Source organism: Epinephelus moara, chromosome 1, assembly GCF_006386435.1.
Source record: "Epinephelus moara isolate mb chromosome 1, YSFRI_EMoa_1.0, whole genome shotgun sequence".
In the NCBI taxonomy this organism is placed as follows: Eukaryota; Metazoa; Chordata; class Actinopteri; order Perciformes; family Serranidae; genus Epinephelus; species Epinephelus moara.
The window spans coordinates 36,926,659-36,941,209 of NC_065506.1; positions in this window are offsets into that span (position 1 = coordinate 36,926,659).

The following is a 14,551-nucleotide window of genomic DNA, read 5'->3' on the forward strand; positions in this document are numbered from 1 at the left end:
AAAACAAATGTTATTACACAATGTATTACAGACTGAGATGAGGCATATGGCTCAGGTTTAGCCATGTCCACAGTAAAGGCTGGCCGACTGCCAACGCTTCCATGTGATTGTAGACTCTTAAGCTTGTAAAGGGGAAACAGGCAAACACTTTCCCCCTGGAGTAAAGTCATGGGCTTAATGCGTAACATACAACACAATACAGTAAATCTATATCATTCACAGTGTTGTCTACATGTAAACTGTCTATGCTATGTTGAAGTCTGCTAACCACATATTTACACAGAAGCAACAGGCTATAGCGTAGTGTGCGTATGTTCTCAAAATACCATGGAAATGATGACATGCGACCAAACCTGTGAGGTTTCAGCCCGAGAAAGATAAATATATATTGAGTTTTTTGCGTGACTGCATTTTTTTGGGGGGGGTCTTTCTCGACCCACAGAAAGAAGGGTCGAGAACCTCCGTGCAGTAACCTATGATAGAAATCCAGAGTTTTACAATCTGTAAAGAGTTAAGAGGCGGCAGAGAAGAGGGTTTACAAATGGTTCTGGGCACATTTCCCACAAAGGCGGGAATTCCATCCCGCTTCACCAATCTGGAGATGTTTACCTACAAAATGTGGAAGCATGATGCAGTGTCTATGTGTTAGTGTGAGTGTGTATGTGTGTGTGTGTGGTCAAAGGAGACCCTCGGCTCTCGTGACTCTGGCTGGGGATAGGAGGAGGGGGGTGGGGAAGATACTATCAGGCCCTGATTTCTGTGGTTATGATGACATCCAGATAATAGCAGGCACACACACACACAATAGATACACATGCACAAGCATCTCTTCTGCTCCGAGCCCGCCACCGCTGGCCTCTCACACACACTCCCGCACACACAGAAACACAGACACACACACACCAGAGCCTGAAAATTACAGCTTAGCATGCAAGCATTGAGCAGATGGGTTGCCTAATGACTGTTGTGTACAGTGCAGAGGGAGTGTGCTGCTTTCCCATTACACGTCCCCCTTACAACTCACTAGACCCCAAAGCACAGGTCTGGATTTCATTTACTTTATGTCTTAACTGGCACTAGCATGACATGTGCAAGTTGCAGGTGGTCAGACGATGAACAAAAAAAAAGAATGAAAACATATTGCAGCTTTGCACTTGCTTTTTTCGTGAGGGAGGGGATCATCACTTGTCAAATGCAATGTGAAGTTTCTTTTTTATGGCATCGAATCACTTGATTAAGTCACATCATCTACTTGTCTCCTCTGATTTCAATACCTGTTTGTTCTCCAATGCAGCATAACGTGATGAAAGTCTATTATTGTCAAAGTGTCCACAAACAACAATCCCTTTTAGAAGAGGAGGCTTTAAATGACATCAGCGTGTTAGCGTGAGAGTCGGAGGTAGACCGCTGAGGATCTGTCATGATTGCTGTCAAGGGATGATTACTTTAAGATGATCTCATTTAATGATCTAATATTTTAAAAGATATCGGCCCGCTCTCCTATCATTAAAGGGGGATAATTTGCCTCTTAAAATCAACCTGGGCTCCTTTCCTCCTCTCTGGAGAATACTTGGACAATATCCTTGAGTACCAGAGGACTTCCAGAGAATATAATCAATTGAAATTGGAAACATTCAGGAATAATCCATTATTAAAGCTAACACAAAGAGACAAGACTAAACTGACCAGCACTGAACTGTATGATTTACAATTTGAACAGCATACCACTGTTATGCTGTAAAGTATCTGCCAGTTTTGTACAAATTACTCAGCTGTAGGCTATATTGTTTTAGATATTTAGACATTTATAGGATTTTCTTCCATGTCAAAATCACTTTCTGCTGATCTTAAAGAAAATGACTAAAAAACCTGACATGAAAATACCTGTGCTCCTAGAATTATTGATTATTTCACAGCTATTGTATCTTGGTGATGTAGCCATTCTTCTTTTGTGAAAAGTCTTATACATATATTTTTGTATACATGTGTATAAGTGAGAAAAGGTCATCTGGTAGCGCCACGTCCACAAATACATATGTGATCAAAACTCTGTAAGACTTTCCCGCATAAGACAGATCAGAAGTCGATATTTTCCTAGACACTGAAACAAAGTAGATAATCTAATGTAGACGTAGTTTTGTTTGTTATTATTTGCGGTTTTCAACAGTATGTTTTGTTTTTAATGTGCTATTTTATTGTTTAGTTTTTCATTTGCATCAAACTTCTTATTTTCTTATGTTTATTTTTCTTGTTTCAATTTGTTTGAATTGATGTTTATTTACATTTTTATCATTTTTCTGTGTGGGCCTCAAAACCGCCAGCAACCACTTGGTGGAAGCTAATGATGATCTGTCACGGCTGTAACCCGTGTCTCCCTTAGTGTTTCCCTGTGTTCCCCACTTCTTCTGTGTCTTACATGTCCCTGGGTTGACTCTCTGTGGGCGTGTGTGTGTCTTGGTACTGTCTTGCTGCTCACCTGGACCATGCCTTCCAGCTCACCTGCTTTCAATCAGCTCATCAGCTCACCACACATCTGATTACAATCAACTCTCCAAGCTCTTCTCCCACTCAGTATCAGATCATTGACTAACAGTGGGCTCCTGTTGGTCTGTCATGTGTTTGGGTCTACCTTACTACAGCCATAACAGAACAATCTGGCCAACATGGACCAAGCAGACACACACCCACACAGGCTGCCCTTCTCTTGGATTGATTTTGGGCAGTGAATTTGCCTGGATGGTGGCATTTTACAGGTAGAACTTGCACGCTAGAGCGCCTTCTCAGCCTGCTTCTCAGTCGGCTAGCCTTATTCCCACCCCTGTCTTCTGACCTCCAGCATGATTCCAAGTCAACTAACATCCAGTCAGCACCCCTGTCTACTAACCTCTAGCCTGCTTCCCAATATGCTAGAACCAGCTTTCACTCTGATCTGCTAACAACCAGCTTTCACTCCAGTCTGCTAGCCTCTATTCTTCACCTCAGTCCACTTCTTTTGAGCCTGTTTCTGCATCTTCTAACTTCCGGTCTGCTTACAACCAACCTGCTATCCAGTCAATTAGCATGAGGTTCCTGAGTCTGCAGCCTTCCTGTCCTGATTGCCCGCTGCTTTGCTGTGCTATTGTGGCCAGTCCAATGCCCCACTGTCCCGATGCAACCACCTTCCTGTTCTGACTCCCTATTCCATGGACACTCTGGGATTTGCCCGGACAGGTTAAGGAGCCACGCTGAGGGAACTCACTTGGGTTACCATGGAGTCCTTAAGAGAGGACATGGCAAGGTGCCAGAGAGACTTAGCTACTCAGCTCCTCAGAGCTGCCACCTGCTCCTGGTTCCCAATCAGTGATGCGACCTACACATTTTTCCAGGTCCCCAGTTGGCAGCCAGGCCAACCTCTGTTCCTACTGAGCTACAGCGGTTCCTTCTTCCTGTTGAGCTGCAGCACTCATCCCATCTCCATCAGTAGTAAACCTTGCAATAAACTGGTAAACCATCACCTGCATTGATGTCAGTGTGCTGCATCTGGGTCAACCTTACTACGACTGTTACTTCAAATTCAAATAAAGAAAAAGACAATGAAACCTGACTTTATATACTCTGATGTGAGTCATTACCTCAGCCTACTCATTTTCTTTTTACTCGCCATTATGCCTCAGTTTTCCAGCTGGGGCCTTGAAGAAACAAGTTCAGAAAAAAAAACCAACCTGTCAAACCCACATAACATTTGCAGAGCTGTAATATTATCTTAACCTAGTAAATGCTGTGTGGACCGTCAGTTTTGCTGCCTTAAATTCTTGATTTCCACTGATATCACTTAAGGTTAATATATAAAAGTGTTAATAGCTCTACAGCAAAGGGATCAGATGACTGACAAGGTCACAATGACACATATGACCTGGTTTCCCAGATACAATCACACGTAGATAAACACATTTATGAAGCCAAACCAACTACAATGCACATTAAAGAAACACACATCAGGTCACACTCACAGACCTACATTTACACACACCTATCTTTATTACCAGCTCCCTTTAAAAGGCATCCGTCAGCAGCTCGCTCAGAGCCATACGAGAGAGCGATTGATGTTGTCTTCATGTGCGTGACCCCTCTTTATGCATGTTCAGTTGGTTCGTGTGGAAGAGACAATAGGGGGGAAAAGCCTGTCTGCAGGCCTGTCGACTAATCTGCTGTTGCATGCAAAAGGTAGTGTGTCAGACAACCATGAAGGTAACTTCAGATGGACAGACGGCCGCTCTGAATTACATCACTTTGTGAGGATGCCTTTGTTTCTGTGAAACCAAACACATCCACATGAATGACATGTCGAGCTGGCTGTAATTGAGATGTCTACGCAGGAAGGCGTGTTGAACTTCTGTTAGTCTCAATTTCTCCCCCTTTCGCACGATATCTCATCCATGATACCTCCCTTCCCCATTCTCCTCTCTCTCCCCCTCCATCTTCATCCTCATCACTCTGTCTCTCTGTGAGGCACAGCGCTGTGATATCCTATACAGTCTGCACTTTTGACCAACAGTCCTGGATAATGGTTTTCAGATTCTTCAAGGTGGCCTGAATCTGTGCCAGAGCTGAAAATGGAAAGCAAACACGAGTCCACCACCCTCTGTTCCTACTTAGCTCCAATGTAAGCTGATTATTCAGGTTCTTAGAAAATTCTGTCATGCTTTTTCATGTGAGACTCCCATCCTTCAATGGCCGTACAGACAGAGCGTGAGTTTGTTTTATTACTGCTTGTCTTTATGTAATACAGTCAACTATGGAGAAACCAGCCATTAGTTTTAAAGAGAGGGAAATGCTCCAAGAAATGTGTTAACATACATACTTGTGAAACCTCCACATGCAATGATGAAGCTGTTATAGGGTATCTCTGGATCAGTAAACACAGTGGTGTTCATAATCTCACATGCATTATTCTGGATGCTTTAACAATCCTTCCTCACATCCCACACGGCCTTGGTGTGTGGTTCCACCAGACCACAGAACTATGTTTACTCAACCAGCCTTCTTTTTTCTAGTCTTACAATTGTTGTGGTTTCTGCCCTAGACTTGTCGAGCAAGCCAGGATTCCACCATTGTGTTACTACTGGACAACTGAGAAAGTGAAATTAAAGCTGGGGTAGGCAGAAAAAACAAACAAAATAAGGCAGAATTCAGCAGCTTCCCCCCCTCTGTCCTGAGCCCCTCCCACCAGGCAACCACGGTCCACGTGCTTCATACAGTAACCCAGTGTTTCCTATACATTGATTTATTTAATCTTAGTTCATTGTAGAGTTGCCCACAGTGCATTTGCTCAGTGTGTCCCTGCCCTGCTCTCTCTGTTTATCAGACCACAAATGAGACCAGAATTTGTGAGCTCACCACCACACGGTCCCTCTGTTTTCTCCCTGCTGCTGTGGACTGCATTGCCAGGAGGAGAGCGATCAGCAGCTATACAGACCGACTCTCGGTTGGTGGCTATAGGGGCTTGAATTTGGCCAGATCCATCAGCGTCAGGTGTTATAGCGGCTGTTGGCCAGTGGCATTGTCGGGTCTGACTTGTGTAATAGCAGCAGCAGAAAGATTGGCGATCCAGTGGGGAGTCAGGGCCGCCCTGTTTGCCAGAGCTGGGCCTGCTGCGGCCTGCTCTCCTCCTGGCAAGGTGTCTTTGGCTCGGGTGGGCAGAAGGCTTAATCTATTTATAGCAACTTTTTATCTCCATCTCTAAAACAGTTTGCCGTATTGACACATTTTGTTTATTGTCAGACTCTTTTATAGAGTCTCTATTCATTAAATCCATCTTCCTTTTTTGGGTTGCTCTGCAGTTTAGGCAGTTGTTGCCAATGCTGGACTAGCTACCTTCTCTGCAGGACTCACCACCATTGAGTCAGGTTTTCACCAAAGGGATGTGCATCTGTATTTCTAGAATAGCCGATAGGAATGCCATCGCTCTGAAATGACCCGTGATTAGCCAAAGTCTCCTGTCACTGGCTATATTTTCTTAAGCCTGAAAACAGAGGAGGTGCAGATGTCTTGTTTTCACTCAGTCCACTTGAATTACAATATGCTCTAAGTTTATTATGGGGTTTTTGCCCAGTCATGCCAACACGAAACTGCTTCCCCCAGCTTTTCAGTAAATATTATAACGACTTGGTGATATCTTTCACTGCTTTGGAATTTGCTATGTAAACAGCCAATGACTAAATTAGATCAATGATACATTATCCCTGTGAGGTCCTTAATGAGTATGCAATCACTGAACAGATGGGGCTATTTTCTATGAATTCATGTCAAAGTGTGGATGTTGAAGCATGAGATCTCAGGCTTGTTCAAGACTCCACCAGGGTCCATCTATAATAAAGCAGGAAAAAAACAGTACCAACAACAAAAACATCCAACAGCATGGCAGTAGAAAAACATTTGTACTTTTACAGCTCAACTCAAAGATGTGAAGTCACTGACTATGTAGTTGGTCCGTTCTTTAAGCAATCGCATCCTCATTCCAATATGTACACAGCAAGTTCACATCTGTAAGCATTTGCATCACTGTTTGAAATGCTGAATTGTTATAAGTAAGCTTGGTCCTCTGTTGGTTCAAACTGTTTTACTCAGTTCAATACAAAACTAAGCCTATATAAGCACAGTTTCTAAGGGTTAATAGCTCAGCAAACACATATCTGCGAAATAGTTATTGCATCATAACTTTTTTTACATTCTTCCCTTGAAGTGAGCTGGGTAAGACCATTAGTGCTACTGTCTCGTTCAAAGTTCTTCAACTAGTCATCTGATTGACTTGACAACGCTAACAAAAAGATGATTTTGATGTTGTCCTGTTTACACATCCTGCTGATGCACATCAAATGGCCATTTGTGACACAATCATCTGCATGTTTTTCTGCACCCAAACTTTCATCCTGCCCTTTTAAAGAGGCCCTAACAGAACACTGTGCTAACTGTTTGTACACACCGCAATTGCAAGACCACCCTCACGGGATATGGCAACCCACACTGTCACACAAAGCTCCACAGTGAGTTGGATTCAACAGACAGCCTTCTTCAACCTCTGCAGGTTTTGCAACATCACTGTAATCTTCCCAGCTATGACCTTTGAGCAACCACAGTCTTAAGTACAGGTGAGTGGTGTGACCACAGAGAAGTCACACAGCAGAGACTGTATTTAAGAGCTCTGAAACTGATTCATGCATGCATTCCATGTTACAGGATCACACAGTCAGTAAACTGGGGAGTATTTAATCTCCAGAATGTCAACTGGTGTGTCCAATTGCTGAGTAAGGCCAGCATCAGGCCGGAGAGAGAATATAACTCTTTGACTTACATGAATTGTGTAATTTTAAAGATCAGCTATAGCCAGCATTTTGGAACATGCACAGTGCAACCAAGAACTGATTTTTTTAGTCACATGATACAGCAGAAAATTAAATGTATTACAACTTCTAGTCTAAAAATCTACAAATGTAATGAAAAATATTAATAATTTTGTGTAAGACATGAAATAAAGAAAAATAAACTGCATACTGAACCTTTTTCAACTTTTGTGTGCAGTTTTCTAAATACATACCATCAATGTGTGTTTCTGTGGGGTCTAAATATTCCACCATGTGAAGCCCCCCAACTCCCCCTACCACACACCTTTCTAAACCTCACCCACCCCCTGCTGTATAGGTGTGAGGTGTGTGTCTGTCTGTGACGGGAGCAGGGCAGGCGTTCCTGCAGTCCTAGGAGGTGATGAGGCCAGTAAATCTACGCTGAGGGGTGGTCTCTGAGTCTGCCCCAGCCTTGGCAGGACCCCTGGGCCCAAATTGAAAGCAGACGTGTTTGGAGTTCATTCTTTGAGTTACTACTGTTCAATTGTGATTTACAAGAGTGTGTGAGATATGGAAATCTCTCACGCAACTCAAGATATGGGCTGAGTGAAAGCACATTGTGAAACAGACCCCTCCACCCTGTGGGAAGGACTAATCTGTAAACTCATGCTATCCCTCTATTTGGCCAGGACTGTTTATTCAGTGTTTTCATCCTTTCAGCATGTCATCTTCCCAAATACAGGAACAATGTCCTCTTTTGCTAATGGAAAAAGCATGCCAGAAAGACTAGGGGTGCAAGGCTGAAATCTTTTTTAGGGGGGTGGATGATCACTGAGGCAAGAGGGCTAATCTGGATTAACCTCTATTAATCACTACATGACATGAGATAGCATCTTCTCCAGGGTTTTAGCTAAACTCTTTTTTGACGGAATTTAGCTATTCCAGAATTTATGCAGAACAACTACCGGACATGTTTTAAATAGCCATATAGCCTACATTTAAAAGGCAATAAAACACCTCAAATAAAATAACTTGAAAATAAAAAAGGTTTAATGAAGAAGCGGTCTATTGAACAGTGACTAATCAAGAGTTTAATGGCAGAGGCAAAGAAGGAAAAGGACTCAGAATGCCAACTGTCACCATGAATCACCAAGCCTGTGATCCACCGTCTGGCTCACCTTGGTGGAGTGAAGTGTATCGCCGGTCTGTTCTACAGGAAAAGCTGCAGTGTGTTGAAGGTCTTCCTGGAGAACGTGATCTGTGATGCTGTCACCTAACTACACTGAGCATGCCGAGAAGAAGACTATGACTGCTGTCGAGGCAGGGACACACTTTGTACGGCTTTGGTGGATAAATAGATCATAATAAATCATTATAAATTCATGAATTTGAAAAAAACCCAATTATTTTGTAATCAAAATGTCAGGGCTTTCCTCTGACCTCTAGATAGGGTCATTGCACCTCTTGCACTCTTGGTAAAAAAAGCCAATGACTAGGGCTCCTCATTCTAAATAAAATGTTTGCTTTTATTCACTTGGCAGATGCTTTTGCTAACTAACCAGTTGAGTTACCTTTTCCACTATTGTTCACACTATTTTAATGTGGGGAAATTACTTTAAAATTAGGACTAGTTAAGCCTGCATCAGAAATCATGAAATTTATAGCTGATATCCACACATTATTTGTAATAGAGATATCTTTCAGCAAAACGTAGAGAAATACAATGCAAATAGGAAAATACAAAAATAGCCAAAGGTCCGACATGTGTTGAAGAGCATACTGATGGAGGAGCTTTCAGAAAAGTTGGATTACAAAGAAACACTACAAACAGTCCATATTTCTTTCCACATAACCGTTGTACAGTTTGCAGCAAGAGTGGAAGCAAGAAGAACAAAGATTGAGGAAAAACTTTCACATTTTGTTTTGATAAAACAGCAGCATGTGGACTGGATGGACCTGATAAATCAACAAGGACCAGATACTGAATATGGAATGACTGGTAACTAGAGTCACACATTTATTTTATTCATGCATTATTATATTCAACTGGCTTGACACTAGCTGCACTCATTGCATTGCTCAGCTTGTCAAGTTGCACTTGTGCTGGTAGACAATGCCATAAAGCATGGTTCAAAACAGAGCCAGTACACTGGCATTGATGCATGTCACACTATGTATACATGACACATTTTTTAAGTCTTCGCAAAGGCTGACTCAAATAAATAGCGGACTTCCTCAAAACCTGCTATGACAATTCAATAACCTTTACTTTATTGTTCAAAAGCCATCACAATTACGCTCCATAGATGAAAAAGGAGGCAACAAATGAATAGTTACAGGTTTCAGTTTTAAGTAACAAAAAATGTGATTAAGATGCATAAAGCAATAGATTATTTCTCACCTTTTACTTTTTAATTTGACATCATCTGAATACTATGCAAACCTAACTAGAAAAAAAAGAAGAATGTTTATCTGTGTCAATTTCGTAATTGCTTTAACATTTTACTAAAAATGTTAACTGTTTTCACGATGCGTGCTTTGTTACTAAGCAGAATGCCAGTTACGTAAATGTTTTAAGTGCTTTTTATGACTAATACCCTACAACAGATGTCACAGGTAAACAGAAACACATGTAGGTTTCGCAGTTTGTTTTGCTCAAGTGGACGACAGCAGTACACCTTTGGTTATAAACCAGGCCAGTTCAGGACATAACTGATCTCAAAAGTTATTTCCTCTGGCCTGTGGCCTGGCCTCTTGCATGCATGTTGCCTCACATGGGTCTCTGTTGGACACACACACCCAAACACATACACATAGACAACACCCAGCAGGCTCTTTCCTCTAGACAACACCTGCTCTCCACACGAACAACCCCAGATAATCCATCTCTGTCTCGCTACAAAACTCTCCTCCCTTTATGGTAAGTGTTGGCTTCCCGGGTGATAGAGGACTTTTATGAAACACTAAGAACCTCTGACCTGCGACCTTTCAAGAATAATGCTCAGCCAGTGACGTTAAGCAGTGCAAGATTAATGTGACGAGATAAAAAGGTGTGTGGAATTACAGACAAGAGAAATGATGGAAAAACAGTGCTGATGCCACAAGACAGAACATCGCCGAATCACCTAGCAAGCTCAAGGCCAATCACATGAGGCAGACAGAGAAACCTCCTGGCAAGTTAGCTGCTATCAGGAATTCTCAGGGCTAATGCGTTTGTTCTCCCTCCAACATCAGCTCCTGTTCTCAGCTCTGCTCTACTTCTCCCACCTCCACCATTAAAAAGACATCCATCCTTACAATGAGACAGAGAGGGAGGCGTGACAGAGATTGAGAGGCACTGTTATCTAAAAGCCACAGAGAGCGATGCTTTACTTGTCGAAAATAAAACCACATGGCTACATCAAATGGACGCGGAGAAGCCTCGGCATGTGCACACACGAAAACACACATACAGATTCACTGCATGGATGATCAGCTTAGACAAACACCCATGACTGATGACTAACTTGTGGATGCAAATAAACATGTAAATACCACTGAGATTATGTTCAGTGTTGAAACCAATAGATGTAAACTTGATTAAAGATATTTGTTTTGCTCCGTGCTGAGAAATCTTTGCATATAAACTCCTTATGTGAACGTGTGTGTGCGCACTCATGAGTCCATGAACTTGTCAGCCCTTTGTAATGACGGTTATGAAAATAAAACACAAAATACTGGCACTCGTTAACTCCTGTCATAACACATGACACAGACATTCCTCTCAGAAGCTAATGAACAGTTGAGTGACTCAGTGTTATGGTTATGGCTCCACTAAAGCCGGTAGCTATGAGAAGATTAAGGAGGACTTCGGATAGATCCAAAAGGAGCTCTGCCCCAGAAGGAATCTTATTTGGCCTTTCACTTGTGGTAGATTAATTTCGACCATGAGTCCTTTTTGCCAGCTTATTGTTTTTCAGTAATTGCCATTGCAGATGCAAAAGTGAAGGACAGCTGATTAGTGTGTGTGCATGTGTGTGCCGTATGACCGACTGGAGGTGTCTCCCTCTCTGGCCTCTTCTGCTGTCGGTATGTCTGTAACAACTCCAAACCACACCACAACTCAAGTGTTCCATACAAGTGATTCACAGAGCATTCGCTTTCCTTGTTTATTTTTAGAATCTGGTTTTGTTTCATTGAATCTACTTTGAGGGCACACACTGTATTTCTAGATTCTAAAACCAGTGCCGATCACATACTGTACAAGACTGAAAAGTGAGAGTTGTGAAGCAGTGAGCGCTAATGTGATATTGTGTGTACAGTCTAGACTCTGGAAGTTGGCTATAAACAACAATTTGTTCAGTCAAACTGGCACAGAGGTCATGATACAGTGTGTGAGGGAAGTGATCACACCAAGATCCACCGCTAGAAATGTGCCTCCTGCAATATCACTCTTCTACCATAATTAAATTAATGCCTGCTATTATTTCTGGCTTGTGATGAAAGAGATGAGAACACTGGAGATGAGAACATTGGAGGCAGCGGTTCCCAACAACAGCATAGTTCAGCCGATGTGGTCTCAGTCACAGGTACCTTGTCATTAGAGTCAAATTCTAATAACTTCACCTGTATTCTAGTGAGAGACAGTTCGCATGTACATTTTAGCATTAAGCTAAAGCCAAAGCAAAGTCTAAATACAGCTAAGCCAGCACCTGATGCAACCCAGTCGCCAGAATAAATGATGGCATGCATTCTGCAAATCACGGATATGTGTACATTAACATGTAGCAGATATGTTGAAACTTCACATTTTGACAGTGCTCTGGTTAGTGTGTGATTATGTTTAGGCACAAAACCACTTGGTTATAGTTAGGCTTAAAATACACAATTCTGGCATCACAATTGTGACTGGAAATTCAGATTATGATAGCTAGCAAAAAATAACTGCTTTTAGTGGCCGAAACCTCTTTGGAAATGCAGTGTTGGCTTGCCAGGAAACATCTGCTTTTGATTGCAATCCTCGTTGGAAAAGGAGCAATGGCTTGCTCAAAAAGCAGCCGCTTTTGGTGGCCAAAACCCCGATGGATACCCGACAATGGCTCACTAGAAAATGCCTGCTTTTGGTGGCACAATCCCAGCTGTAAATGCAATGATGGCTTAAAACACACGTTTTTGGTTGCACGATACTCAATGGAAACACACAATGGCTCACTACAAAACACACACTTTTGATAGCACAATCCCTGCTGGAAACGCGGTGAAAGAAACAGCAATTCATGTTTCAATAATAGGCATTGCAAATATTCAATGACGAAGCCAATGTTTTTAACACCTTTGTAAGGCTTCAAGGCTACACACAATGTGTTTCGGTAAGAAACACTGAATGTGAACAGAAACTTTTAAGGATGACCAGATCAAGTTTTTTGGGCCCCAACCCTTATCCAAATCCTTTAATATTGGGTATCTGTCTATACTGACTTACATCTGACACTTTGTTTACTAAATGTGGATTGAATTTGCTTCAGACACATTAAAATAACAGCTGTGGCTACTAAATCTGACAAACATTTTTCACAAGCTACTTAATCTAAATACCGGAGGTCCTGGTTTAAATATCTTAAGTCTCTTATCTTAGACTATATAAATGAAAGTTTAACTGGAAAGGTTCAACGCATGGAAATGACGTGACACAAGCGACAAAAGAAAAAAACCTATCACACAGTTGGAGTTGCTGGAACTACAGAAACACTCAGTCCACTCATGACAGAGAGCAGAATAGCCTCTTCTCCACTAGAATCTGTAATTCAATGCAGTCTCTCATTCAGTTTTTCTTTGATCGGCCTTTATGAAAAAACTAAGCGTATTCCTGGGGCTAACTTTCCATATTTGGAGTAAAATCATCGCCAACTGAGGGTGCAATGAGAAATCGAAACACGCGTAGACGAGGAGATCATCCACCCCAGCCTTCCTTTTCACCTTAACCCTCCAGATCCATGCCAAGTTCATTAAGTGCCCCATTTAGTTTGGTGAAGCTCCACACATGGCTCTTTTTTATGAAATTAACGCACTTCTTCAACACGTTGTGTTTGAACCTCACATGCTATTATCACTGCACCCTGCTGTGTGAAATCCCTCCCGTCTCACACACACATTGTTTTATGATAAGACTAAAATTTGAAGGGGTTCACCCAGATGAGCCATGGCATTTTATTAGCACGCTATTTGTAAGTCTGTTTTTAAAAGCATGTTGTGCCGGGGTTCTATCATGTCATTATTATCATAAAACAACCCGCAGTCAAGCTGTACGGCTACGGAAACACAGAGACAGACAAACATGGTGAAGTGAAAAACAGGACAGAGGGAGTAATTTGGAGACTTGAAGTAATAATGACACGCTCATCTGGAAGTATTTTGTGTCAAGGAAGAAAGCAACTGTGGCTCTGAAAACGGTCGTGACAGCAATCTCCTAGAGTACAGAGTGTTATCTGACGTATTAATTTAAGATAAGTCTTTAAATAAAGCTCTTTAGAGAACACATGGCTGCTGGGAGTGATTATGACCACAATCTATGTGTATAGTCCAGTGCTTTTACTCAACTTACCATCAAGTGAAAATTATTTTTTCTTTACTAAAAGTCTACAAAACTCAGAATATATTAATAAAAAATAGAAGATATATTGCACCTCATTCATTTATATGTGAACAGATTATTCTTACTCTGCACGTAAAAAAAGTATGCACACAAAATTACCGTCGGATTTATGACACGTGGGCACCGGCCCATTTTGTTCATACCACCGTGCATCTGTCAGTGAATGTGAATCATTCTAAATTGACATGCATGTGCCTGCTATCTGCAATCAGCATACTGCCACAGCCCCTTTTTTCTATATAAAGAAATACATTTGCCTGGAGGTTTATCACGGGGAAAGCAGTGGAGTTGTTTTGACTCATGTATTAAGGCCCTGACACACCAGTGTTGGGCAGTCAGTGAGCGTCTGTGAATGTCTTGGTAGTCGGAAACAACTGATAAACAGATCGTTACTCTTTGCAAATATGTTAATGTCAATCTCTGATGCGCTCTGTCCTACAGGCACAGGCTGCAGTATCTTCCAGCGAGGTTAGATACTGTATGTCATCATAGCACCTGCTTGGAGGTGGATCATAATCTTATGTATACCCTGGATGCCTGTTAGTAATTATAACTTTATGGAACTGAAAATTGGTGGGAGAAGCTGATCATTACAGGCAGA